Source organism: Argiope bruennichi, chromosome 9 (assembly GCF_947563725.1).
Source record: "Argiope bruennichi chromosome 9, qqArgBrue1.1, whole genome shotgun sequence".
Classification (NCBI taxonomy): Eukaryota; Metazoa; Arthropoda; class Arachnida; order Araneae; family Araneidae; genus Argiope; species Argiope bruennichi.
The window spans coordinates 79,660,053-79,683,237 of NC_079159.1; the positions used below are offsets into that span (position 1 = coordinate 79,660,053).

The 23,185-nt window shown below is 38.9% G+C and overlaps 34 non-coding genes across 34 annotated transcripts; all 34 read right to left on the bottom strand.

The window, feature by feature from the left end:
• Window positions 1-875: 875 nt before the first annotated feature.
• Trnay-gua (transfer RNA tyrosine (anticodon GUA)) lies at window positions 876-964 on the bottom strand. Its single transcript is given in 2 exon segments — window positions 876-911; window positions 928-964. It is a non-coding gene; the product is annotated as a tRNA-Tyr (tRNA).
• A 718-nt stretch (window positions 965-1,682) lies between these two features.
• Trnay-gua (transfer RNA tyrosine (anticodon GUA)) lies at window positions 1,683-1,771 on the bottom strand. Its single transcript is given in 2 exon segments — window positions 1,683-1,718; window positions 1,735-1,771. It is a non-coding gene; the product is annotated as a tRNA-Tyr (tRNA).
• Window positions 1,772-1,951: 180 nt separating this feature from the next.
• On the bottom strand, window positions 1,952-2,040 carry Trnay-gua (transfer RNA tyrosine (anticodon GUA)). The gene is given in 2 exon segments: window positions 1,952-1,987; window positions 2,004-2,040. It is a non-coding gene; the product is annotated as a tRNA-Tyr (tRNA).
• Window positions 2,041-2,758: 718 nt separating this feature from the next.
• On the bottom strand, window positions 2,759-2,847 carry Trnay-gua (transfer RNA tyrosine (anticodon GUA)). Its single transcript is given in 2 exon segments — window positions 2,759-2,794; window positions 2,811-2,847. It is a non-coding gene; the product is annotated as a tRNA-Tyr (tRNA).
• Window positions 2,848-3,027: 180 nt separating this feature from the next.
• Window positions 3,028-3,116, bottom strand: Trnay-gua (transfer RNA tyrosine (anticodon GUA)). Its single transcript is given in 2 exon segments — window positions 3,028-3,063; window positions 3,080-3,116. It is a non-coding gene; the product is annotated as a tRNA-Tyr (tRNA).
• Window positions 3,117-4,372: 1,256 nt separating this feature from the next.
• Window positions 4,373-4,461, bottom strand: Trnay-gua (transfer RNA tyrosine (anticodon GUA)). Its single transcript is given in 2 exon segments — window positions 4,373-4,408; window positions 4,425-4,461. It is a non-coding gene; the product is annotated as a tRNA-Tyr (tRNA).
• Window positions 4,462-5,448: 987 nt separating this feature from the next.
• On the bottom strand, window positions 5,449-5,537 carry Trnay-gua (transfer RNA tyrosine (anticodon GUA)). The gene is given in 2 exon segments: window positions 5,449-5,484; window positions 5,501-5,537. It is a non-coding gene; the product is annotated as a tRNA-Tyr (tRNA).
• Window positions 5,538-5,717: 180 nt separating this feature from the next.
• On the bottom strand, window positions 5,718-5,806 carry Trnay-gua (transfer RNA tyrosine (anticodon GUA)). Its single transcript is given in 2 exon segments — window positions 5,718-5,753; window positions 5,770-5,806. It is a non-coding gene; the product is annotated as a tRNA-Tyr (tRNA).
• Window positions 5,807-6,793: 987 nt separating this feature from the next.
• Window positions 6,794-6,882, bottom strand: Trnay-gua (transfer RNA tyrosine (anticodon GUA)). Its single transcript is given in 2 exon segments — window positions 6,794-6,829; window positions 6,846-6,882. It is a non-coding gene; the product is annotated as a tRNA-Tyr (tRNA).
• A 179-nt stretch (window positions 6,883-7,061) lies between these two features.
• Window positions 7,062-7,151, bottom strand: Trnay-gua (transfer RNA tyrosine (anticodon GUA)). Its single transcript is given in 2 exon segments — window positions 7,062-7,098; window positions 7,115-7,151. It is a non-coding gene; the product is annotated as a tRNA-Tyr (tRNA).
• A 2,061-nt stretch (window positions 7,152-9,212) lies between these two features.
• On the bottom strand, window positions 9,213-9,301 carry Trnay-gua (transfer RNA tyrosine (anticodon GUA)). Its single transcript is given in 2 exon segments — window positions 9,213-9,248; window positions 9,265-9,301. It is a non-coding gene; the product is annotated as a tRNA-Tyr (tRNA).
• A 1,790-nt stretch (window positions 9,302-11,091) lies between these two features.
• On the bottom strand, window positions 11,092-11,180 carry Trnay-gua (transfer RNA tyrosine (anticodon GUA)). The gene is given in 2 exon segments: window positions 11,092-11,127; window positions 11,144-11,180. It is a non-coding gene; the product is annotated as a tRNA-Tyr (tRNA).
• Window positions 11,181-11,626: 446 nt separating this feature from the next.
• Window positions 11,627-11,715, bottom strand: Trnay-gua (transfer RNA tyrosine (anticodon GUA)). Its single transcript is given in 2 exon segments — window positions 11,627-11,662; window positions 11,679-11,715. It is a non-coding gene; the product is annotated as a tRNA-Tyr (tRNA).
• Window positions 11,716-12,971: 1,256 nt separating this feature from the next.
• Trnay-gua (transfer RNA tyrosine (anticodon GUA)) lies at window positions 12,972-13,060 on the bottom strand. Its single transcript is given in 2 exon segments — window positions 12,972-13,007; window positions 13,024-13,060. It is a non-coding gene; the product is annotated as a tRNA-Tyr (tRNA).
• A 180-nt stretch (window positions 13,061-13,240) lies between these two features.
• Window positions 13,241-13,329, bottom strand: Trnay-gua (transfer RNA tyrosine (anticodon GUA)). Its single transcript is given in 2 exon segments — window positions 13,241-13,276; window positions 13,293-13,329. It is a non-coding gene; the product is annotated as a tRNA-Tyr (tRNA).
• A 180-nt stretch (window positions 13,330-13,509) lies between these two features.
• Trnay-gua (transfer RNA tyrosine (anticodon GUA)) lies at window positions 13,510-13,598 on the bottom strand. Its single transcript is given in 2 exon segments — window positions 13,510-13,545; window positions 13,562-13,598. It is a non-coding gene; the product is annotated as a tRNA-Tyr (tRNA).
• Window positions 13,599-15,391: 1,793 nt separating this feature from the next.
• On the bottom strand, window positions 15,392-15,480 carry Trnay-gua (transfer RNA tyrosine (anticodon GUA)). Its single transcript is given in 2 exon segments — window positions 15,392-15,427; window positions 15,444-15,480. It is a non-coding gene; the product is annotated as a tRNA-Tyr (tRNA).
• A 704-nt stretch (window positions 15,481-16,184) lies between these two features.
• Window positions 16,185-16,273, bottom strand: Trnay-gua (transfer RNA tyrosine (anticodon GUA)). Its single transcript is given in 2 exon segments — window positions 16,185-16,220; window positions 16,237-16,273. It is a non-coding gene; the product is annotated as a tRNA-Tyr (tRNA).
• Window positions 16,274-16,722: 449 nt separating this feature from the next.
• On the bottom strand, window positions 16,723-16,811 carry Trnay-aua (transfer RNA tyrosine (anticodon AUA)). The gene is given in 2 exon segments: window positions 16,723-16,758; window positions 16,775-16,811. It is a non-coding gene; the product is annotated as a tRNA-Tyr (tRNA).
• Window positions 16,812-17,260: 449 nt separating this feature from the next.
• Trnay-gua (transfer RNA tyrosine (anticodon GUA)) lies at window positions 17,261-17,349 on the bottom strand. The gene is given in 2 exon segments: window positions 17,261-17,296; window positions 17,313-17,349. It is a non-coding gene; the product is annotated as a tRNA-Tyr (tRNA).
• Window positions 17,350-17,529: 180 nt separating this feature from the next.
• Trnay-gua (transfer RNA tyrosine (anticodon GUA)) lies at window positions 17,530-17,618 on the bottom strand. Its single transcript is given in 2 exon segments — window positions 17,530-17,565; window positions 17,582-17,618. It is a non-coding gene; the product is annotated as a tRNA-Tyr (tRNA).
• Window positions 17,619-17,798: 180 nt separating this feature from the next.
• Window positions 17,799-17,887, bottom strand: Trnay-gua (transfer RNA tyrosine (anticodon GUA)). The gene is given in 2 exon segments: window positions 17,799-17,834; window positions 17,851-17,887. It is a non-coding gene; the product is annotated as a tRNA-Tyr (tRNA).
• Window positions 17,888-18,067: 180 nt separating this feature from the next.
• Window positions 18,068-18,156, bottom strand: Trnay-gua (transfer RNA tyrosine (anticodon GUA)). The gene is given in 2 exon segments: window positions 18,068-18,103; window positions 18,120-18,156. It is a non-coding gene; the product is annotated as a tRNA-Tyr (tRNA).
• A 449-nt stretch (window positions 18,157-18,605) lies between these two features.
• Window positions 18,606-18,694, bottom strand: Trnay-gua (transfer RNA tyrosine (anticodon GUA)). The gene is given in 2 exon segments: window positions 18,606-18,641; window positions 18,658-18,694. It is a non-coding gene; the product is annotated as a tRNA-Tyr (tRNA).
• Window positions 18,695-18,874: 180 nt separating this feature from the next.
• Trnay-gua (transfer RNA tyrosine (anticodon GUA)) lies at window positions 18,875-18,963 on the bottom strand. Its single transcript is given in 2 exon segments — window positions 18,875-18,910; window positions 18,927-18,963. It is a non-coding gene; the product is annotated as a tRNA-Tyr (tRNA).
• Window positions 18,964-19,143: 180 nt separating this feature from the next.
• Window positions 19,144-19,232, bottom strand: Trnay-gua (transfer RNA tyrosine (anticodon GUA)). Its single transcript is given in 2 exon segments — window positions 19,144-19,179; window positions 19,196-19,232. It is a non-coding gene; the product is annotated as a tRNA-Tyr (tRNA).
• A 696-nt stretch (window positions 19,233-19,928) lies between these two features.
• Window positions 19,929-20,017, bottom strand: Trnay-gua (transfer RNA tyrosine (anticodon GUA)). The gene is given in 2 exon segments: window positions 19,929-19,964; window positions 19,981-20,017. It is a non-coding gene; the product is annotated as a tRNA-Tyr (tRNA).
• Window positions 20,018-20,721: 704 nt separating this feature from the next.
• On the bottom strand, window positions 20,722-20,810 carry Trnay-gua (transfer RNA tyrosine (anticodon GUA)). Its single transcript is given in 2 exon segments — window positions 20,722-20,757; window positions 20,774-20,810. It is a non-coding gene; the product is annotated as a tRNA-Tyr (tRNA).
• A 449-nt stretch (window positions 20,811-21,259) lies between these two features.
• Trnay-aua (transfer RNA tyrosine (anticodon AUA)) lies at window positions 21,260-21,348 on the bottom strand. The gene is given in 2 exon segments: window positions 21,260-21,295; window positions 21,312-21,348. It is a non-coding gene; the product is annotated as a tRNA-Tyr (tRNA).
• A 449-nt stretch (window positions 21,349-21,797) lies between these two features.
• Trnay-gua (transfer RNA tyrosine (anticodon GUA)) lies at window positions 21,798-21,886 on the bottom strand. Its single transcript is given in 2 exon segments — window positions 21,798-21,833; window positions 21,850-21,886. It is a non-coding gene; the product is annotated as a tRNA-Tyr (tRNA).
• A 180-nt stretch (window positions 21,887-22,066) lies between these two features.
• Trnay-gua (transfer RNA tyrosine (anticodon GUA)) lies at window positions 22,067-22,155 on the bottom strand. Its single transcript is given in 2 exon segments — window positions 22,067-22,102; window positions 22,119-22,155. It is a non-coding gene; the product is annotated as a tRNA-Tyr (tRNA).
• Window positions 22,156-22,335: 180 nt separating this feature from the next.
• Window positions 22,336-22,424, bottom strand: Trnay-gua (transfer RNA tyrosine (anticodon GUA)). Its single transcript is given in 2 exon segments — window positions 22,336-22,371; window positions 22,388-22,424. It is a non-coding gene; the product is annotated as a tRNA-Tyr (tRNA).
• A 180-nt stretch (window positions 22,425-22,604) lies between these two features.
• Trnay-gua (transfer RNA tyrosine (anticodon GUA)) lies at window positions 22,605-22,693 on the bottom strand. The gene is given in 2 exon segments: window positions 22,605-22,640; window positions 22,657-22,693. It is a non-coding gene; the product is annotated as a tRNA-Tyr (tRNA).
• Window positions 22,694-22,873: 180 nt separating this feature from the next.
• Trnay-gua (transfer RNA tyrosine (anticodon GUA)) lies at window positions 22,874-22,962 on the bottom strand. Its single transcript is given in 2 exon segments — window positions 22,874-22,909; window positions 22,926-22,962. It is a non-coding gene; the product is annotated as a tRNA-Tyr (tRNA).
• Between the last annotated feature and the right edge of the window lie 223 nt (window positions 22,963-23,185).

A 23,185-nucleotide genomic window follows, 5' to 3' on the forward strand; every position in this document is an offset into this window, starting at 1 on the left:
GAAACAGAGCTGGGAATCTAGCAAATCGAATGAAACTACACTTTTAAATTCCAATCAAAATAACATCTTCCTTCGAGCCGCAGTCGAACCAGCGACCTATGGATATCGTACTTAGGGCATCTACAGTCCACCGCTCTGCCAACAGAGCTATCGACGGATGCGAAGGTTTTGCTGATTTCATTTTTTCATATATACGTTCAGTTAAAGGAGGAGAAGGATGTTCAACAAAACAAAATGCTAACTATAATATTTCCAACAATTACTTATTTGAAAAAGAGCTGGGAATCAAGCAAATCGAACGAAACTACACTTTTAAATTCCAATCAAAATAACATCTTCCGTCGAGCCGTAGTCGAAACAGCGACCTATGGATATCGTCTTTAGGGCATCTACAGTCCACCGCTCTGCCAACTGAGCTATCGACGGATGCTAAGGTTTTGCTGATTTCATTTTTTCAGATTGAAGTTCAGTTAAAGGAGGAGAAGGATGTTCAACAAAACAAAATGCTAACTATAATATTTGAAACAATTACTTATTCGAAAAAGAGCTAGGAATCTAGCAAATCGAACGAAACTACACTTTTAAATTCCAATCAAAATAACATCTTCCGTCGAGCCGCAGTCGAACCAGCGACCTATGAATATCGTCTTTAGGGCATCGACAGTCCACCGCTCTGCCAACTGAGCTATCGACGGATGCGAAGGTTTTGCTGATTTCATTTTTTCTGATTGAAGTTCAGTTAAAGGAGGAGAAGGATGTTCAACAAAACAAAATGCTAACAATAATATTTCCAACAATTACTTATTCGAAAAAGAGCTGGGAATCTAGCAAATCGAACGAAACTACACTTTTAAATTCCAATCAAAATAACATCTTCCGTCGAGCCGGAGTCGAACCAGCGACCTATGGATATCGTCTTTAGGGCAGCTACAGTCCACCGCTCTGCCAACTGAGCTATCGACGGATGCGAAGGGTTTGCTGATTTCATTTTTTCAGATTGAAGTTCAGTTTAAGGAGTAGAAGGATGTTCATTAAAACAAAATGCTAACTAATATATTTCCAAAATTTACTTATTCGAAAGAGAGCTGGATATCTAGCAAATCGAACGAAACTACACTTTTAAATTCCAATCAAAATAACATCTTCCGTCGAGCCGGAGTCGAACCAGCGACCTATGGATATCGTCTTTAGGGCATCTACAGTCCACCGCTCTGCCAACTGAGCTAACAACATTTGCGAAGTTGTTGCTGATTTCATTTTTTCATATTGAAGTTCAGTTAAAGGAGTAGAAGGATGTTCAACAAAACAAAATGCTAACTATAATATTTCCAACAATTACTTATTCGAAAACGAGCTGGGAACCTAGCAAATCGAACGAAACTACACTTTTAAATTCCAATGAAAATAACATCTTCCGTCGAGCCGCAGTCGAACCAGCGACCAATGAATATCGTCTTTAGGGCATCTACAGTCCACCGCTCTGCCAACTGAGCAATCGACGGATGCGAAGGTTTTGCTGATTTCATTTTTTCAGATTGAAGTTCAGTTAAAGGAGGAGAAGGATGTTCAACAAAACAAAATGCTAACTATAATATTTCGAACAATTACTTATTCGAAAAAGAGCTGGGAATCTACCAAATCGAACGAAACTACACTTTTAAATTCCAATCAAAATAACATCTTCTGTCGAGCCGGAGTCGAACCAGCGACCTATGGATATCGTCTTTAGGGCAGCTACAGTCCACCGCTCTGCCAACTGAGCTATCGACGGATGCGAAGGTTTTGCTGATTTCATTTTTTCAGATTGAAGTTCAGTTAAAGGAGGAGAAGGATGTTCAACAAAACAAAATGCTAACAATAATATTTCCAACAATTACTTATTCGAAAAAGAGCTGGGAATCTAGCAAATCGAACGAAACTACACTTTTAAATTCCAATCAAAATAACATCTTCCGTCGAGCCGGAGTCGAACCAGCGACCTATGGATATCGTCTTTAGGGCAGCTACAGTCCACCGCTCTGCCAACTGAGCTATCGACGGATGCGAAGGTTTTGCTGATTTCATTTTTTCAGATTGAAGTTCAGTTAAAGGAGTAGAAGGATGTTCATTAAAACAAAATGCTAACTAATATATTTCAAAAATTTACTTATTCGAAAGAGAGCTGGATATCTAGCAAATCGAACGAAACTACACTTTTAAATTCCAATCAAAATAACATCTTCCGTCGAGCCGGAGTCGAACCAGCGACCTATGGATATCGTCTTTAGGGCATCTACAGTCCACCGCTCTGCCAACTGAGCTAACAACATTTGCGAAGTTGTTGCTGATTTCATTTTTTCATATTGAAGTTCAGTTAAAGGAGTAGAAGGATGTTCAACAAAACAAAATGCTAACTATAATATTTCCAACAATTACTTATTCGAAAACGAGCTGGGAACCTAGCAAATCGAACGAAACTACACTTTTAAATTCCAATGAAAATAACATCTTCCGTCGAGCCGCAGTCGAACCAGCGACCAATTAATATCGTCTTTAGGGCATCTACAGTCCACCGCTCTGCCAACTGAGCAATCGACGGATGCGAAGGTTTTGCTGATTTCATTTTTTCAGATTGAAGTTCAGTTAAAGGAGGAGAAGGATGTTCAACAAAACAAAATGCTAACTATAATATTTCGAACAATTACTTATTCGAAAAAGAGCTGGGAATCTAGCAAATCGAACGAAACTACACTTTTAAATTCCAATCAAAATAACATCTTCTGTCGAGCCGGAGTCGAACCAGCGACCTATGGATATCGTCTTTAGGGCAGCTACAGTCCACCGCTCTGCCAACTGAGCTATCGACGGATGCGAAGGTTTTGCTGATTTCATTTTTTCAGATTGAAGTTCAGTTAAAGGAGGAGAAGGATGTTCAACAAAACAAAATGCTAACAATAATATTTCCAACAATTACTTATTCGAAAAAGAGCTGGGAATCTAGCAAATCGAACGAAACTACACTTTTAAATTCCAATCAAAATAACATCTTCCGTCGAGCCGGAGTCGAACCAGCGACCTATGGATATCGTCTTTAGGGCAGCTACAGTCCAACGCTCTGCCAACTGAGCTATCGACGGATGCGAAGGTTTTGCTGATTTCATTTTTTCAGATTGAAGTTCAGTTAAAGGAGTAGAAGGATGTTCATTAAAACAAAATGCTAACTAATATATTTCCAACATTTACTTATTCGAAAGAGAGCTGGATATCTAGCAAATCGAACGAAACTACACTTTTAAATTCCAATCAAAATAACATCTTCCGTCGAGCCGGAGTCGAACCAGCGACCTATGGATATCGTCTTTAGGGCATCTACAGTCCACCGCTCTGCCAACTGAGCTAACAACATTTGCGAAGTTGTTGCTGATTTCATTTTTTCATATTGAAGTTCAGTTAAAGGAGGAGAAGGATGTTCAACAAAACAAAATGCTAACAATAATATTTCCAACAATTACTTATTCGAAACAGAGCTGGGAATCTAGCAAATGGAACGAAACTATACTTTTAATTTCCAATCAAAATAACATCTTCCGTCGAGCCGCAGTCGAACCAGCGACCTATGAATATCGTCTTTAGAGCATCGACAGTCCACCGGTCTGCCAACTGAGCTATCGACGGATGCGAAGGTTTTGCTGATTTCATTTTTTCTGATAGAAGTTCAGTTAAAGGAGTATAAGAATGTTCAACAAAACAAAATGCTAACTATAATATTTCCAACAATTACTTATTCGAAAAAGAGCTGGGAATCAAGCAAATCGAACAAAACTACACTTTTAAATTCCAATCAAAATAACATCTTCCGTCGAGCCGGAGCCGAACCAGCGACCTATGGATATCGTCTTTAGGGCAGCTACAGTCCAACGCTCTGCCAACTGAGCTATCGACGGATGCGAAGGTTTTGCTGATTTCATTTTTTCAGATTGAAGTTCAGTTAAAGGAGTAGAAGGATGTTCAACAAAACAAAATGCTAATTATAATATTTCCAACAATTACTTATTCGAAACAGAGCTGGGAATCTAGCAAATCGAACGAAACTACACTTTTAAATTCCAATCAAAATAACATCTTCCGTCGTGCCGCAGTCGAACCAGCGACCTATGAATATCGTCTTTAGGGCATCGACAGTCCACCGGTCTGCCAACTGAGCTATCGACGGATGCGAAGGTTTTGCTGATTTCATTTTTTCAGATTGAAGTTCAGTTAAAGGAGTAGAAGGATGTTCATTAAAACAAAATGCTAACTAATATATTTCCAACATTTACTTATTCGAAAGAGAGCTGGATATCTAGCAAATCGAACGAAACTACACTTTTAAATTCCAATCAAAATAACATCTTCCGTCGAGCCGGAGTCGAACCAGCGACCTATGGATATCGTCTTTAGGGCATCTACAGTCCACCGCTCTGCCAACTGAGCTATCGACGGATGCGAAGGTTTTGCTGATTTCATTTTTTCAGATTGAAGTTCAGTTAAAGGAGTAGAAGGATGTTCAACAAAACAAGATGCTAACTATAATATTTCGAATAATTACTAATTCGAAAGAGAACTGGGAATCTAGCAAATCGAACGAAACTACACTTTTAAATTCCAATCTAAATAACATCTTCCGTCGAGCCGCAGTCGAACCAGCGACCTATGGATATCGTACTTAGGGCATCTACAGTCCACCGCTCTGCCAACAGAGCTATCGACGGATGCGAAGGTTTTGCTGATTTCATTTTTTCATATATACGTTCAGTTATAGGAGGAGAAGGATGTTCAACAAAACAAAATGCTAACTATAATATTTCCAACAATTACTTATTCGAAAAAAAGCTAGGAATCTAGCAAATCGAACGAAACAACACTTTTAAATTCCAATCAAAATAACATCTTCCGTCGAGCCGGAGCCGAACCAGCGACCTATGGATATCGTCTTTAGGGCATCTACAGTCCACCGCTCTGCCAACTGAGCTATCGACGGATGCTAAGGCTTTGCTGATTTCATTTTTTCAGATTGAAGTTCAGTTAAAGGAGGAGAAGGATGTTCAACAAAACAAAATGCTAACTATAATATTTGAAACATTTACTTATTCGAAAAAGAGCTAGGAATCTAGCAAATCGAACGAAACTACACTTTTAAATTCCAATCAAAATAACATCTTCCGTCGAGCCGCAGACGAACCAGCGACCTATGAATATCGTCTTTAGGGCATCGACAGTCCACCGCTCTGCCAACTGAGCTAACAACATTTGCGAAGGTGTTGCTGATTTCATTTTTTCATATTCAAGTTCAGTTAAAGGAGGAGAAGGATGTTCAACAAAACAAAATGCTAACTATAATATTTCAAACAATTACTTATTCGAAAAAGAGCTGGGAATCTAGCAAATCGAACGAAACTACACTTTTAAATTCCAATCAAAATAACATCTTCTGTCGAGCCGGAGTCGAACCAGCGACCTATGGATATCGTCTTTAGGGCAGCTACAGTCCACCGCTCTGCCAACTGAGCTATCGACGGATGCGAAGGTTTTGCTGATTTCATTTTTTCAGATTGAAGTTCAGTTAAAGGAGGAGAAGGATGTTCAACAAAACAAAATGCTAACAATAATATTTCCAACAATTACTTATTCGAAAAAGAGCTGGGAATCTAGCAAATCGAACGAAACTACACTTTTAAATTCCTATCAAAATAACATCTTCCGTCGAGCCGGAGTCGAACCAGCGACCTATGGATATCGTCTTTAGGGCAGCTACAGTCCACCGCTCTGCCAACTGAGCTATCGACGGATGCGAAGGGTTTGCTGATTTCATTTTTTCAGATTGAAGTTCAGTTAAAGGAGTAGAAGGATGTTCATTAAAACAAAATGCTAACTAATATATTTCCAAAATTTACTTATTCGAAAGAGAGCTGGATATCTAGCAAATCGAACGAAACTACACTTTTAAATTCCAATCAAAATAACATCTTCCGTCGAGCCGGAGTCGAACCAGCGACCTATGGATATCGTCTTTAGGGCATCTACAGTCCACCGCTCTGCCAACTGAGCTAACAACATTTGCGAAGTTGTTGCTGATTTCATTTTTTCATATTGAAGTTCAGTTAAAGGAGTAGAAGGATGTTCAACAAAACAAAATGCTAACTATAATATTTCCAACAATTACTTATTCGAAAACGAGCTGGGAACCTAGCAAATCGAACGAAACTACACTTTTAAATTCCAATGAAAATAACATCTTCCGTCGAGCCGCAGTCGAACCAGCGACCAATGAATATCGTCTTTAGGGCATCTACAGTCCACCGCTCTGCCAACTGAGCAATCGACGGATGCGAAGGTTTTGCTGATTTCATTTTTTCAGATTGAAGTTCAGTTAAAGGAGGAGAAGGATGTTCAACAAAACAAAATGCTAACAATAATATTTCCAACAATTACTTATTCGAAAAAGAGCTGGGAATCTAGCAAATCGAACGAAACTACACTTTTAAATTCCAATCAAAATAACATCTTCCGTAGAGCCGGAGTCGAACCAGCGACCTATGGATATCGTCTTTAGGGCAGCTACAGTCCACCGCTCTGCCAACTGAGCTATCGACGGATGCGAAGGTTTTGCTGATTTCATTTTTTCAGATTGAAGTTCAGTTAAAGGAGTAGAAGGATGTTCAGCAAAACAAAATGCTAACTATCATATTTCCAACAATTACTTATTCGAAAAAGAGCTGGATATCTAGCAAATCGAACGAAACTACACTTTTAAATTCCAATCAAAATAACATCTTCCGTCGAGCCGGAGTCGAACCAGCGACCTATGGATATCGTCTTTAGGGCAGCTACAGTCCACCGCTCTGCCAACTGAGCTATCGACGGACGCGAAGGTTTTGCTGATTTCATTTTTTCATATTGAAGTTCAGTTAAAGGAGTAGAAGGATGTTCAACAAAACAAAATGCTAACTATAATATTTCCAACAATTACTTATTCGAAAACGAGCTGGGAATCTAGCAAATCGAACGAAACTACACTTTTAAATTCCAATCAAAATAACATCTTCTGTCGAGCCGGAGTCGAACCAGCGACCTATGGATATCGTCTTTCGGGCAGCTACAGTCCACCGCTCTGCCAACTGAGCTATCGACGAATGCGAAGGTTTTGCTGATTTCATTTTTTCAGATTGAAGTTCAGTTAAAGGAGTAGAAGGATGTTCAACAAAACAAAATGCTAACTATAATATTTCCAACAATTACTTATTCGAAAAAGAGCTGGGAATCTAGCAAATCGAACAAAACTACACTTTTAAATTCCAATCAAAATAACATCTTCAGTCGAGCCGGAGCCGAACCAGCGACCTATGGATATCGTCTTTAGGGCAGCTACAGTCCACCGCTCTGCCAACTGAGCTATCGACGGATGCGAAGGTTTTGCTGATTTCATTTTTTCAGATTGAAGTTCAGTTAAAGGAGTAGAAGGATGTTCAGCAAAACAAAATGCTAACTATCATATTTCCAACAATTACTTATTCGAAAAAGAGCTGGGAATCTAGCAAATCGAACGAAACTACACTTTTAAATTCCAATCAAAATAACATCTTCCGTCGAGCTGGAGTCGACCAGCGACCTATGGATATCGTCTTTAGGGCAGCTACAGTCCACCGCCCTGCAACTGAGCTATCGACGGATGCAAAGGTTTTGCTGATTTCATTTTTTCAGATTGAAGTTCAGATAAAGGAGTAGAAGGATGTTCAACAAAACAAAATGCTAACTATAATATTTCCAACATTTACTTATTCGAAAGAGAGCTGGGAATCTAGCAAATCGAACGAAACTACACTTTTAAGTTCCAATCAAAATAACATCTTCCGTCGAGCCGGAGTCGAACCAGCGACCTATGGATGTCGTCTTTAAGGCATCTACAGTCCACCGCTCTGCTAACTGAGCTAACAACATTTGCGAAGGTGTTGCTGATTTCATTTTTTCATATTGAAGTTCAGATAAAGGAGTAGAAGGATGTTCAACAAAATTAAATGCTAACTATAATATTTCCGACATGTACTTATTCGAAAGAGAACTGGGAATCTAGCAAATCGAACGAAACTACACTTTTAAATTCCAATCAAAATAACATCTTCCGTCTAGCCGGAGTCGAACCAGCGACCTATGGATATCGTCTTTAGGGCATCTACAGTCCACCTCTCTGCCAACCGAGCTAACAACATTTGCGAAGGTGTTGCTGATTTCATTTTTTCATATTCAAGTTCAGTTAAAGGAGGAGAAGGATGTTCATCAAAACAAAATGTTAACTATAATATTTCGAACAATTATTTATTCGAAAAAGAGCTGGGAATCTAGCAAATCGAACGAAACTACACTTTTAAATTCCAATCAAAATAACATCTTCCGTCGAGCCGGAGTCGCACCAGCGACCTATGGATATCGTCTTTAGGGCAGCTACAGTCAACCGCTCTGCCAACTGAGCTATCGACGGATGCGAAGGTTTTGCTGATTTCATTTTTTCAGATTGAAGTTCAGTTAAAGGAGTAGAAGGATGTTCAACAAAACAAAATGCTAACTATAATATTTCCAACAATTACTTATTCGAAAAAGAGATGGGAATCTAGCAAATCGAACGAAACTACACTTTTAAATTCCAATCAAAATAACATCTTCCGTTGAGAAGGAGTCGAACCAGCGACCTATGGATATCGTCTTTAGGGCAGCTACAGTCCACCGCTCTGCCAACTGAGCTATCGACGGATGCGAAGGTTTTGCTGATTTCATTTTTTCAGATTGAAGTTCAGTTAAAGGAGTAGAAGGATGTTCAACAAAACAAAATGCTAACTAACATATTTCCAACATTTACTTATTCGAAAGAGAGCTTTGAATCTAGCAAATCGAACGAAACTACACTTTTAAATTCCAATCAAAATAACATCTTCCGTCGAGCCGCAGTCGAACCAGCGACCTATGAATATCGTCTTTAGGGCATCGACAGTCCACCGGTCTGCCAACTGAGCTATCGACGGATGCGAAGGTTTTGCTGATTTCATTTTTTCAGATTGAAGTTCAGTTAAAGGAGGAGAAGGATGTTCAACAAAACAAAATGCTAATTATAATATTTCCAACAATTACTTATTCGAAATAGAGCTGGGAATCTAGCAAATCGAACGAAACTACACTTTTAAATTCTAATCAAAATAACATCTTCCGTCGAGCCGGAGTCGAACCAGCGACCTATGGATATCGTCTTTAGGGCATCTACAGTCCACCGCTCTGCCAACTGAGCTATCGACGGATGCGAAGGTTTTGCTGATTTCATTTTTTCAGATATAAGTTCAGTTAAAGGAGTAGAAGGATGTTCAACAAAACAAAATGCTAACTATAATATTTCGAACAATTACTTATTCGAAAGAGAGCTGGGAATCTAGCAAATCGAACGAAACTACACTTTTAAATTCCAATCAAAATAACATCCGTCGAGCCGCAGCCGTACCAGCGACCTATGGATATCGTCTTTAGGGCAGCTACAGTCCACCGCCCTGCAACTGAGCTATCGACGGATGCAAAGGTTTTGCTGATTTCATTTTTTCAGATTGAAGTTCAGATAAAGGAGTAGAAGGATGTTCAACAAAACAAAATGCTAACTATAATATTTCCAACATTTACTTATTCGAAAGAGAGCTGGGAATCTAGCAAATCGAACGAAACTACACTTTTAAGTTCCAATCAAAATAACATCTTCCGTCGAGCCGGAGTCGAACCAGCGACCTATGGATGTCGTCTTTAAGGCATCTACAGTCCACCGCTCTGCTAACTGAGCTAACAACATTTGCGAAGGTGTTGCTGATTTCATTTTTTCATATTGAAGTTCAGATAAAGGAGTAGAAGGATGTTCAACAAAATTAAATGCTAACTATAATATTTCCGACATGTACTTATTCGAAAGAGAACTGGGAATCTAGCAAATCGAACGAAACTACACTTTTAAATTCCAATCAAAATAACATCTTCCGTCTAGCCGGAGTCGAACCAGCGACCTATGGATATCGTCTTTAGGGCATCTACAGTCCACCTCTCTGCCAACCGAGCTAACAACATTTGCGAAGGTGTTGCTGATTTCATTTTTTCATATTCAAGTTCAGTTAAAGGAGGAGAAGGATGTTCATCAAAACAAAATGTTAACTATAATATTTCGAACAATTATTTATTCGAAAAAGAGCTGGGAATCTAGCAAATCGAACGAAACTACACTTTTAAATTCCAATCAAAATAACATCTTCCGTCGAGCCGGAGTCGCACCAGCGACCTATGGATATCGTCTTTAGGGCAGCTACAGTCAACCGCTCTGCCAACTGAGCTATCGACGGATGCGAAGGTTTTGCTGATTTCATTTTTTCAGATTGAAGTTCAGTTAAAGGAGTAGAAGGATGTTCAACAAAACAAAATGCTAACTATAATATTTCCAACAATTACTTATTCGAAAAAGAGATGGGAATCTAGCAAATCGAACGAAACTACACTTTTAAATTCCAATCAAAATAACATCTTCCGTTGAGAAGGAGTCGAACCAGCGACCTATGGATATCGTCTTTAGGGCAGCTACAGTCCACCGCTCTGCCAACTGAGCTATCGACGGATGCGAAGGTTTTGCTGATTTCATTTTTTCAGATTGAAGTTCAGTTAAAGGAGTACAAGGATGTTCAACAAAACAAAATGCTAACTAACATATTTCCAACATTTACTTATTCGAAAGAGAGCTTTGAATCTAGCAAATCGAACGAAACTACACTTTTAAATTCCAATCAAAATAACATCTTCCGTCGAGCCGCAGTCGAACCAGCGACCTATGAATATCGTCTTTAGGGCATCGACAGTCCACCGGTCTGCCAACTGAGCTATCGACGGATGCGAAGGTTTTGCTGATTTCATTTTTTCAGATTGAAGTTCAGTTAAAGGAGGAGAAGGATGTTCAACAAAACAAAATGCTAATTATAATATTTCCAACAATTACTTATTCGAAATAGAGCTGGGAATCTAGCAAATCGAACGAAACTACACTTTTAAATTCTAATCAAAATAACATCTTCCGTCGAGCCGGAGTCGAACCAGCGACCTATGGATATCGTCTTTAGGGCATCTACAGTCCACCGCTCTGCCAACTGAGCTATCGACGGATGCGAAGGTTTTGCTGATTTCATTTTTTCAGATATAAGTTCAGTTAAAGGAGTAGAAGGATGTTCAACAAAACAAAATGCTAACTATAATATTTCGAACAATTACTTATTCGAAAGAGAGCTGGGAATCTAGCAAATCGAACGAAACTACACTTTTAAATTCCAATCAAAATAACATCCGTCGAGCCGCAGCCGTACCAGCGACCTATGGATATCGACTTTAGGGCAACTACAGTCCACCGATCTGACAACTGAGATATCGACGGATGCGAAGGATTTGCTGATTTCATTTTTCCAGATTGAAGTTCAGTTAAAGGAGGAGAAGGATGTTCAACAAAACAAAATTCTAACTATAATATTTGAAACAATTACTTATTCGAAAAAGAGCTAGGAATCTAGCAAATCGAACGAAACTACACTTTTAAATTCCAATCAAAATAACATCTTCCGTCGAGCCGGAGTCGAACCAGCGACCTATGGATATCGTCTTTAGGGCAGCTACAGTCCACCGCTCTGCCAACTGAGCTATCGACGGATGCGAAGGTTTTGCTGATTTTATTTTTTCAAATTGAAGTTCATTTAAAGGAGTAGAAGGATGTTCAACAAAACAAAATGCTAACTATAATATTTCCAACAATTACTTATTCGAAATAGAGCTGGGAATCTAGCAAATCGAACGAAAGTACACTTTTAAATTCCAATCAAAATAACATCTTCCGTCGAGCCGGAGTCGAACCAGCGACCTATGGATATCGTCTTTAGGGCATCTACAGTCCACCGCTCTGCCAACTGAGCTAACAACATTTGCAAAGGTGTTGCTGATTTCATTTTTTCATATTGAAGTTCAGTTAAACGAGGAGAAGAATGTTCAACAAAACAAAATGCTAACTATAATATTTCCAACAATTACTTATTCGAAAAAGAGCTGGGAATCTAGCAAATCGAACGAAACTACACTTTTAAATTCCAATCAAAATAACATCTTCCGTCGAGCCGCAGTCGAACCAGCGACCTATGAATATCGTCTTTAGGGCATCGACAGTCCACCGCTCTGCCAACTGAGCTATCGACGGATGCGAAGGTTTTGCTGATTTCATTTTTTCAGATTGAAGTTCATTTAAAGGAGTAGAAGGATGTTCAACAAAACAAAATGCTAACTATAATATTTCCAACATTTACTTATTCGAAAGAGAGCTGGGAATCTAGCAAATCGAACGAAACTACACTTTTAAATTCAAATCAAAATAACATCTTCCGTCTAGCCGGAGTCGAACCAACGACCTATGGATATCGTCTTTAGGGCAGCTACAGTCCACCGCTCTGCCAACTGAGCTAACAACATTTGCGAAGGTGTTGCTGATTTCATTTTTTCATATTCAAGTTCAGTTAAAGGAGGAGAAGGATGTTCAACAAAACAAAATGCTAACTATAATATTTCGAACAATTACTTATTCGAAAAAGAGCTGGGAATCTAGCAAATCGAACGAAACTACACTTTTAAATTCCAATCAAAATAACATCTTCTGTCGAGCCGGAGTCGAACCAGCGACCTATGGATATCGTCTTTAGGGCAGCTACAGTCCACCGCTCTGCCAACTGAGCTATTGACGGATGCGAAGGTTTTGCTGATTTCATTTTTTCAGATTGAAGTTCAGTTAAAGGAGGAGAAGGATGTTCAACAAAACAAAATGCTAACAATAATATTTCCAACAATTACTTATTCGAAAAAGAGCTGGGAATCTAGCAAATCGAACGAAACTACACTTTTAAATTCCAATCAAAATAACATCTTCCGTCGAGCCGGAGTCGAACCAGCGACCTATGGATATCGTCTTTAGGGCAGCTACAGTCCACCGCTCTGCCAACTGAGCTATCGACGGATGCGAAGGTTTTGCTGATTTCATTTTTTCAGATTGAAGTTCAGTTAAAGGAGTAGAAGGATGTTCATTAAAACAAAATGCTAACTAATATATTTCCAACATTTACTTATTCGAAAGAGAGCTGGATATCTAGCAAATCGAACGAAACTACACTTTTAAATTCCAATCAAAATAACATCTTCCGTCGAGCCGGAGTCGAACCAGCGACCTATGGATATCGTCTTTAGGGCAGCTACAGTCCACCGCTCTGCCAACTGAGCTATCGACGGATGCGAAGGTTTTGCTGATTTCATTTTTTCATATTGAAGTTCAGTTAAATTAGTAGAAGGATGTTCAACAAAACAAAATGCTAACTATAATATTTCCAACAATTACTTATTCGAAAACGAGCTGGGAATCTAGCAAATCGAACGAAACTACACTTTTAAATTCCAATCAAAATAACATCTTCTGTCGAGCCGGAGTCGAACCAGCGACCTATGGATATCGTCTTTAGGGCAGCTACAGTCCACCGCTCTGCCAACTGAGCTATCGACGGATGCGAAGGTTTTGCTGATTTCATTTTTTCAGATTGAAGTTCACTTAAAGGAGTAGAAGGATGTTCAACAAAACAAAATGCTAACTATAATATTTCCAACAATTACTTATTCGAAAAAGAGCTGGGAATCTAGCAAATCGAACAAAACTGCACTTTTAAGTTCCAATCAAAATAACATCTTCCGTCGAGCCGGAGCCGAACCAGCGACCTATGGATATCGTCTTTAGGGCAGCTACAGTCCACCGCTCTGCCAACTGAGCTATCGACGGATGCGAAGGTTTTGCTGATTTCATTTTTTCAGATTGAAGTTCAGTTAAAGGAGTAGAAGGATGTTCAGCAAAACAAAATGCTAACTATAATATTTCCAACAATTACTTATTCGAAAAAGAGCTGGGAATCTAGCAAATCGAACGAAACTACACTTTTAAATTCCAATCAAAATAACATCTTCCGTGGAGCCGGAGCCGAACCAGCGACCTATGGATATCGTCTTTAGGGCAGCTACAGTCCACCGCTCTGCCAAATGAGCTATCGACGGATGCGAAGGTTTTGCTGATTTTATTTTTTCAGATTGAAGTTCAGTTAAAGGAGTAGAAGGATGTTCAACAAAACAGAATGCTAACTATAATATTTCGAACAATTACTTATTCGAAAGAGAGCTGGGAATCTAGCAAATCGAACGAAACTACACTTTTAAATTCCAATCAAAATAACATCTTCCGTCGAGCTGGAGTCGACCAGCGACCTATGGATATCGTCTTTAGGGCAGCTACAGTCCACCGCCCTGCCAACTGAGCTATCGACGGATGCAAAGGTTTTGCTGATTTCATTTTTTCAGATTGAAGTTCAGATAAAGGAGTAGAAGGATGTTCAACAAAACAAAATGCGAACTATAATATTTCCAACATTTACTTATTCGAAAGAGAGCTGGGAATCTAGCAAATCGAACGAAACTACACTTTTAAGTTCCAATCAAAATAACATCTTCCGTCGAGCCGGAGTCGAACCAGCGACCTATGGATGTCGTCTTTAAGGCATCTACAGTCCACCGCTCTGCTAACTGAGCTAACAACATTTGCGAAGGTGTTGCTGATTTCATTTTTTCATATTGAAGTTCAGATAAAGGAGTAGAAGGATGTTCAACAAAATTAAATGCTAACTATAATATTTCCGACATGTACTTATTCGAAAGAGAACTGGGAATCTAGCAAATAGAACGAAACTACACTTTTAAATTCCAATCAAAATAACATCTTCCGTCTAGCCGGAGTCGAACCAGCGACCTATGGATATCGTCTTTAGGGCATCTACAGTCCACCTCTCTGCCAACCGAGCTAACAACATTTGCGAAGGTGTTGCTGATTTCATTTTTTCATATTCAAGTTCAGTTAAAGGAGGAGAAGGATGTTCATCAAAACAAAATGCTAACTATAATATTTCGAACAATTATTTATTCGAAAAAGAGCTGGGAATCTAGCAAATCGAACGAAACTACACTTTTAAATTCCAATCAAAATAACATCTTCTGTCGAGCCGGAGTCGCACCAGCGACCTATGGATATCGTCTTTAGGGCAGCTACAGTCAACCGCTCTGCCAACTGAGCTATCGACGGATGCGAAGGTTTTGCTGATTTCATTTTTTCAGATTGAAGTTCAGTTAAAGGAGTAGAAGGATGTTCAACAAAACAAAATGCTAACTAACATATTTCCAACATTTTCCTATTCGAAAGAGAGCTGGGAATCTAGCAAATCGAACGAAACTACACTTTTAAATTCTAATCAAAATAACATCTTCCGTCGAGCCGGAGTCGAACCAGCGACCTATGGATATCGTCTTTAGGGCAGCTACAGTCCACCGCTCTGCCAACTGAGCTATCGACGGATGCGAAGGTTTTGTTGATTTCATTTTTTCATATTGAAGTTCAGTTAAAGGAGGAGAAGGATGTTCAACAAAACAAAATGCTAACTATAATATTTCCAACATTTACTTATTCGAAAGAGAGCTGGGAATCTAGCAAATCGAACGAAACTACACTTTTAAATTCCAATCAAAATAACATCTTCCGTCGAGCCAGCGACCTATGGATATCGTCTTTAGGGCATCTACAGTCCACCGCTCTGCCAACTGAGCTATCAACGGATGCGAAGGTTTTGCTGATTTCATTTTTTAATATTGAAGTTCAGTTAAAGGAGTATAAGGATGTTCAAAAAAACAAAATGCTAACTATAATATTTCCAACAATTACTTATTCGAAAAAGAGCTGGGAATCTAGCAAATCGAACGAAAGTACACTTTTAAATTCCAATCAAAATAACATCTTCCGTCGAGCCGGAGTCGAACCAGCGACCTATGGATATCGTCTTTAGGGCATCTACAGTCCACCGCTCTGCCAACTGAGCTAACAACATTTGCGAAGGTGTTGATGATTTCATTTTTTCATATTGAAGTTCAGTTAAACGAGAAGAATGTTCAACAAAACAAAATGCTAACTATAATATTTCCAACAATTACTTATTCGAAAAAGAGCTGGGAATCTAGCAAATCGAACGAAACTACACTTTTAAATTCCAATCAAAATAACATCTTCCGTCGAGCCGGAGTCGAACCAGCGACCTATGGATATCGTCTTTAGGGCAGCTACAGTCCACCGCTCTGCCAACTGAGCTATCGACGGATGCGAAGGTTTTGCTGATTTTATTTTTTCAAATTGAAGTTCATTTAAAGGAGTAGAAGGATGTTCAACAAAACAAAATGCTAACTATAATATTTCCAACAATTACTTATTCGAAAAAGAGCTGGGAATCTAGCAAATCGAACGAAAGTACACTTTTAAATTCCAATCAAAATAACATCTTCCGTCGAGCCGGAGTCGAACCAGCGACCTATGGATATCGTCTTTAGGGCATCTACAGTCCACCGCTCTGCCAACTGAGCTAACAACATTTGCAAAGGTGTTGCTGATTTCATTTTTTCATATTGAAGTTCAGTTAAACGAGGAGAAGAATGTTCAACAAAACAAAATGCTAACTATAATATTTCCAACAATTACTTATTCGAAAAAGAGCTGGGAATCTAGCAAATCGAACGAAACTACACTTTTAAATTCCAATCAAAATAACATCTTCCGTTGAGCCGGAGTCGAACCAGCGACCTATGGATATCGTCTTTAGGGCAGCTATAGTCCACCGCTCTGCCAACTGAGCTATCGACGGATGCGAAGGTTTTGCTGATTTTATTTTTTCAGATTGAAGTTCATTTAAAGGAGTAGAAGGATGTTCAACAAAACAAAATGCTAACTATAATATTTCCAACAATTATTTATTCGAAAAAGAGCTGGGAATCTAGCAAATCGAACGAAACTACACTTTCAAATTCCAATCAAAATAACATCTTCCGTCGAGCCGGAGTCGAAACAGCGACCTATGGATATCGTCTTTAGGGCAGCTACAGTCCACCGCTCTGCCAACTGAGCTATCGACGGATGCGAAGGTTTTGCTGATTTCATTTTTTCAGATTGAAGTTCAGTTAAAGGAGTAGAAGGATGTTCAACAAAACAAAATGCTAACTATAATATTTCGAACAATTACTTATTCGAAAAAGAGCTGGGAATCAAGCAAATCGAACGAAACTACACTTTTAAATTCCAATCAAAATAACATCTTCCGTCGAGCCGGAGTCGAACCAGCGACCTATGGATATCGTCTTTAGGGCATCTACAGTCCACCGCTCTACCAACTGAGCTATCGACGGATGCGAAGGTTTTGTTGATTTCATTTTTTCATATTGAAGTTCAGTTAAAGGAGGAGAAGGATGTTCAAAAAAACAAAATGCTAACTATAATATTTCCAACATTTACTTATTCGAAAGAGAGCTGGGAATCTAGCAAATCGAACGAAACTACACTTTTAAATTCCAATCAAAATAACATCTTCCGTCGAGCCGGAGTCGAACCAGCGACCTATGGATATCGTCTTTAGGGCAGCTACAGTCCACCGCTATGCCAACTGAGCTATCGACGGATGCGAAGGTTTTGCTGATTTCATTTTTTCAGATTGAAGTTCAGTTAAAGGAGTAGAAGGATGTTCAACAAAACAAAATGCTAAATATAATATTTCGAGCAATTAATAATTCGAAAGAGAACTGGGAATCTAGCAAATCGAACGAAACTACACTTTTAAATTCCAATCAAAATAACATCTTCCGTTGAGCCGGAGTCGAACCAGCGACCTATGGATATCGTCTTTAGGGCATCTACAGTCCACCGCTCTGCCAACTGAGCTATCGACGGATGCGAAGGTTTTGCTGATTTCACTTTTTCAGATTGAAGTTCAGTTAAAGGAGTAGAAGGATTTTCAACAAAACAAAATGCTAATTATAATATTTCCAACAATTACTTATTCGAAACAGAGCTGGGAATCTAGCAAATCGAACGAAACTACACTTTTAAATTCCAATCAAAATAACATCTTCCGTCGAGCCGGAGTCGAACCAGCGACCTATGGATATCGTCTTTAGGGCAGCTACAGTCCACCGCTATGCCAACTGAGCTATCGACGGATGCGAAGGTTTTGCTGATTTCATTTTTTCAGATTGAAGTTCAGTTAAAGGAGTAGAAGGATGTTCAACAAAACAAAATGCTAAATATAATATTTCGAGCAATTAATAATTCGAAAGAGAACTGGGAATCTAGCAAATCGAACGAAACTACACTTTTAAATTCCAATCAAAATAACATCTTCCGTTGAGCCGGAGTCGAACCAGCGACCTATGGATATCGTCTTTAGGGCAGCTACAGTCCACCGCTATGCCAACTGAGCTATCGACGGATGCGAAGGTTTTGCTGATTTCATTTTTTCAGATTGAAGTTCAGTTAAAGGAGTAGAAGGATGTTCAACAAAACAAAATGCTAAATATAATATTTCGAGCAATTAATAATTCGAAAGAGAACTGGGAATCTAGCAAATCGAACGAAACTACACTTTTAAATTCCAATCAAAATAACATCTTCCGTTGAGCCGGAGTCGAACCAGCGACCTATGGATATCGTCTTTAGGGCATCTACAGTCCACCGCTCTGCCAACTGAGCTATCGACGGATGCGAAGGTTTTGCTGATTTCACTTTTTCAGATTGAAGTTCAGTTAAAGGAGTAGAAGGATTTTCAACAAAACAAAATGCTAATTATAATATTTCCAACAATTACTTATTCGAAACAGAGCTGGGAATCTAGCAAATCGAACGAAACTACACTTTTAAATTCCAATCAAAATAACATCTTCCGTCGAGCCGGAGTCGAACCAGCGACCTATGGATATCGTCTTTAGGGCAGCTACAGTCCACCGCTATGCCAACTGAGCTATCGACGGATGCGAAGGTTTTGCTGATTTCATTTTTTCAGATTGAAGTTCAGTTAAAGGAGTAGAAGGATGTTCAACAAAACAAAATGCTAAATATAATATTTCGAGCAATTACTAATTCGAAAGAGAACTGGGAATCTAGCAAATCGAACGAAACTACACTTTTAAATTCCAATCAAAATAACATCTTCCGTTGAGCCGGAGTCGAACCAGCGACCTATGGATATCGTCTTTAGGGCATCTACAGTCCACCGCTCTGCCAACTGAGCTATCGACGGATGCGAAGGTTTTGCTGATTTCACTTTTTCAGATTGAAGTTCAGTTAAAGGAGTAGAAGGATTTTCAACAAAACAAAATGCTAATTATAATATTTCCAACAATTACTTATTCGAAACAGAGCTGGAAATCTAGCAAATCGAACGAAACTACACTTTTAAATTCCAATCAAAATAACATCTTCCGTCGAGCCAGCGACCTATGAATATCGTCTTTAGGGCATCTACAGTCCACCGCTCTACCAACTGAGCTATCGACGGATGCGAAGGTTTTGTTGATTTCATTTTTTCATATTGAAGTTCAGTTAAAGGAGGAGAAGGATGTTCAACAAAACAAAATGCTAACTATAATATTTCACACATTTACTTATTCGAAAGAGAGCTGGGAATCTAGCAAATCGAACGAAACTACACTTTTAAATTCCAATCAAAATAACATCTTCCGTCGAGAGAGCGACCTATGGATATCGTCTTTAGGGCATCTACAGTCCACCGCTCTGCCAACTGAGCTATCGACGGATGCGAAGGTTTTGCTGTTTTCATTTTTTCTGATTGAAGTTCAGTTAAAAGAGTAGAAGGATGTTCAACAAAACAAAATGCTAACTATAATATTTCGAACAATTACTAATTCGAAAGAGAACTGGGAATCTAGCAAATCGAACGAAACTACACTTTTAAATTCTAATCAAAATAACATCTTCCGTCGAGCCGGAGTCGAACCAGCGACCTATGGATATCGTCTTTAGGGCAGCTACAGTCCACCGCTCTGCCAACTGAGCTATCGACGGATGCGAAGGTTTTGTTGATTTCATTTTTTCATATTGAAGTTCAGTTAAAGGAGGAGAAGGATGTTCAACAAAACAAAATGCTAACTATAATATTTCCAACATTTACTTATTCGAAAGAGAGCTGGGAATCTAGCAAATCGAACGAAACTACACTTTTAAATTCCAATCAAAATAACATCTTCCGTCGAGCCAGCGACCTATGGATATCGTCTTTAGGGCATCTACAGTCCACCGCTCTGCCAACTGAGCTATCAACGGATGCGAAGGTTTTGCTGATTTCATTTTTTAATATTGAAGTTCAGTTAAAGGAGTATAAGGATGTTCAAAAAAACAAAATGCTAACTATAATATTTCCAACAATTACTTATTCGAAAAAGAGCTGGGAATCTAGCAAATCGAACGAAAGTACACTTTTAAATTCCAATCAAAATAACATCTTCCGTCGAGCCGGAGTCGAACCAGCGACCTATGGATATCGTCTTTAGGGCATCTACAGTCCACCGCTCTGCCAACTGAGCTAACAACATTTGCGAAGGTGTTGATGATTTCATTTTTTCATATTGAAGTTCAGTTAAACGAGAAGAATGTTCAACAAAACAAAATGCTAACTATAATATTTCCAACAATTACTTATTCGAAAAAGAGCTGGGAATCTAGCAAATCGAACGAAACTACACTTTTAAATTCCAATCAAAATAACATCTTCCGTCGAGCCGGAGTCGAACCAGCGACCTATGGATATCGTCTTTAGGGCAGCTACAGTCCACCGCTCTGCCAACTGAGCTATCGACGGATGCGAAGGTTTTGCTGATTTTATTTTTTCAAATTGAAGTTCATTTAAAGGAGTAGAAGGATGTTCAACAAAACAAAATGCTAACTATAATATTTCCAACAATTACTTATTCGAAAAAGAGCTGGGAATCTAGCAAATCGAACGAAAGTACACTTTTAAATTCCAATCAAAATAACATCTTCCGTCGAGCCGGAGTCGAACCAGCGACCTATGGATATCGTCTTTAGGGCATCTACAGTCCACCGCTCTGCCAACTGAGCTAACAACATTTGCAAAGGTGTTGCTGATTTCATTTTTTCATATTGAAGTTCAGTTAAACGAGGAGAAGAATGTTCAACAAAACAAAATGCTAACTATAATATTTCCAACAATTACTTATTCGAAAAAGAGCTGGGAATCTAGCAAATCGAACGAAACTACACTTTTAAATTCCAATCAAAATAACATCTTCCGTTGAGCCGGAGTCGAACCAGCGACCTATGGATATCGTCTTTAGGGCAGCTATAGTCCACCGCTCTGCCAACTGAGCTATCGACGGATGCGAAGGTTTTGCTGATTTTATTTTTTCAGATTGAAGTTCATTTAAAGGAGTAGAAGGATGTTCAACAAAACAAAATGCTAACTATAATATTTCCAACAATTATTTATTCGAAAAAGAGCTGGGAATCTAGCAAATCGAACGAAACTACACTTTCAAATTCCAATCAAAATAACATCTTCCGTCGAGCCGGAGTCGAAACAGCGACCTATGGATATCGTCTTTAGGGCAGCTACAGTCCACCGCTCTGCCAACTGAGCTATCGACGGATGCGAAGGTTTTGCTGATTTCATTTTTTCAGATTGAAGTTCAGTTAAAGGAGTAGAAGGATGTTCAACAAAACAAAATGCTAACTATAATATTTCGAACAATTACTTATTCGAAAAAGAGCTGGGAATCAAGCAAATCGAACGAAACTACACTTTTAAATTCCAATCAAAATAACATCTTCCGTCGAGCCGGAGTCGAACCAGCGACCTATGGATATCGTCTTTAGGGCATCTACAGTCCACCGCTCTACCAACTGAGCTATCGACGGATGCGAAGGTTTTGTTGATTTCATTTTTTCATATTGAAGTTCAGTTAAAGGAGGAGAAGGATGTTCAAAAAAACAAAATGCTAACTATAATATTTCCAACATTTACTTATTCGAAAGAGAGCTGGGAATCTAGCAAATCGAACGAAACTACACTTTTAAATTCCAATCAAAATAACATCTTCCGTCGAGCCGGAGTCGAACCAGCGACCTATGGATATCGTCTTTAGGGCAGCTACAGTCCACCGCTATGCCAACTGAGCTATCGACGGATGCGAAGGTTTTGCTGATTTCATTTTTTCAGATTGAAGTTCAGTTAAAGGAGTAGAAGGATGTTCAACAAAACAAAATGCTAAATATAATATTTCGAGCAATTAATAATTCGAAAGAGAACTGGGAATCTAGCAAATCGAACGAAACTACACTTTTAAATTCCAATCAAAATAACATCTTCCGTTGAGCCGGAGTCGAACCAGCGACCTATGGATATCGTCTTTAGGGCATCTACAGTCCACCGCTCTGCCAACTGAGCTATCGACGGATGCGAAGGTTTTGCTGATTTCACTTTTTCAGATTGAAGTTCAGTTAAAGGAGTAGAAGGATTTTCAACAAAACAAAATGCTAATTATAATATTTCCAACAATTACTTATTCGAAACAGAGCTGGGAATCTAGCAAATCGAACGAAACTACACTTTTAAATTCCAATCAAAATAACATCTTCCGTCGAGCCGGAGTCGAACCAGCGACCTATGGATATCGTCTTTAGGGCAGCTACAGTCCACCGCTATGCCAACTGAGCTATCGACGGATGCGAAGGTTTTGCTGATTTCATTTTTTCAGATTGAAGTTCAGTTAAAGGAGTAGAAGGATGTTCAACAAAACAAAATGCTAAATATAATATTTCGAGCAATTACTAATTCGAAAGAGAACTGGGAATCTAGCAAATCGAACGAAACTACACTTTTAAATTCCAATCAAAATAACATCTTCCGTTGAGCCGGAGTCGAACCAGCGACCTATGGATATCGTCTTTAGGGCATCTACAGTCCACCGCTCTGCCAACTGAGCTATCGACGGATGCGAAGGTTTTGCTGATTTCACTTTTTCAGATTGAAGTTCAGTTAAAGGAGTAGAAGGATTTTCAACAAAACAAAATGCTAATTATAATATTTCCAACAATTACTTATTCGAAACAGAGCTGGAAATCTAGCAAATCGAACGAAACTACACTTTTAAATTCCAATCAAAATAACATCTTCCGTCGAGCCAGCGACCTATGAATATCGTCTTTAGGGCATCT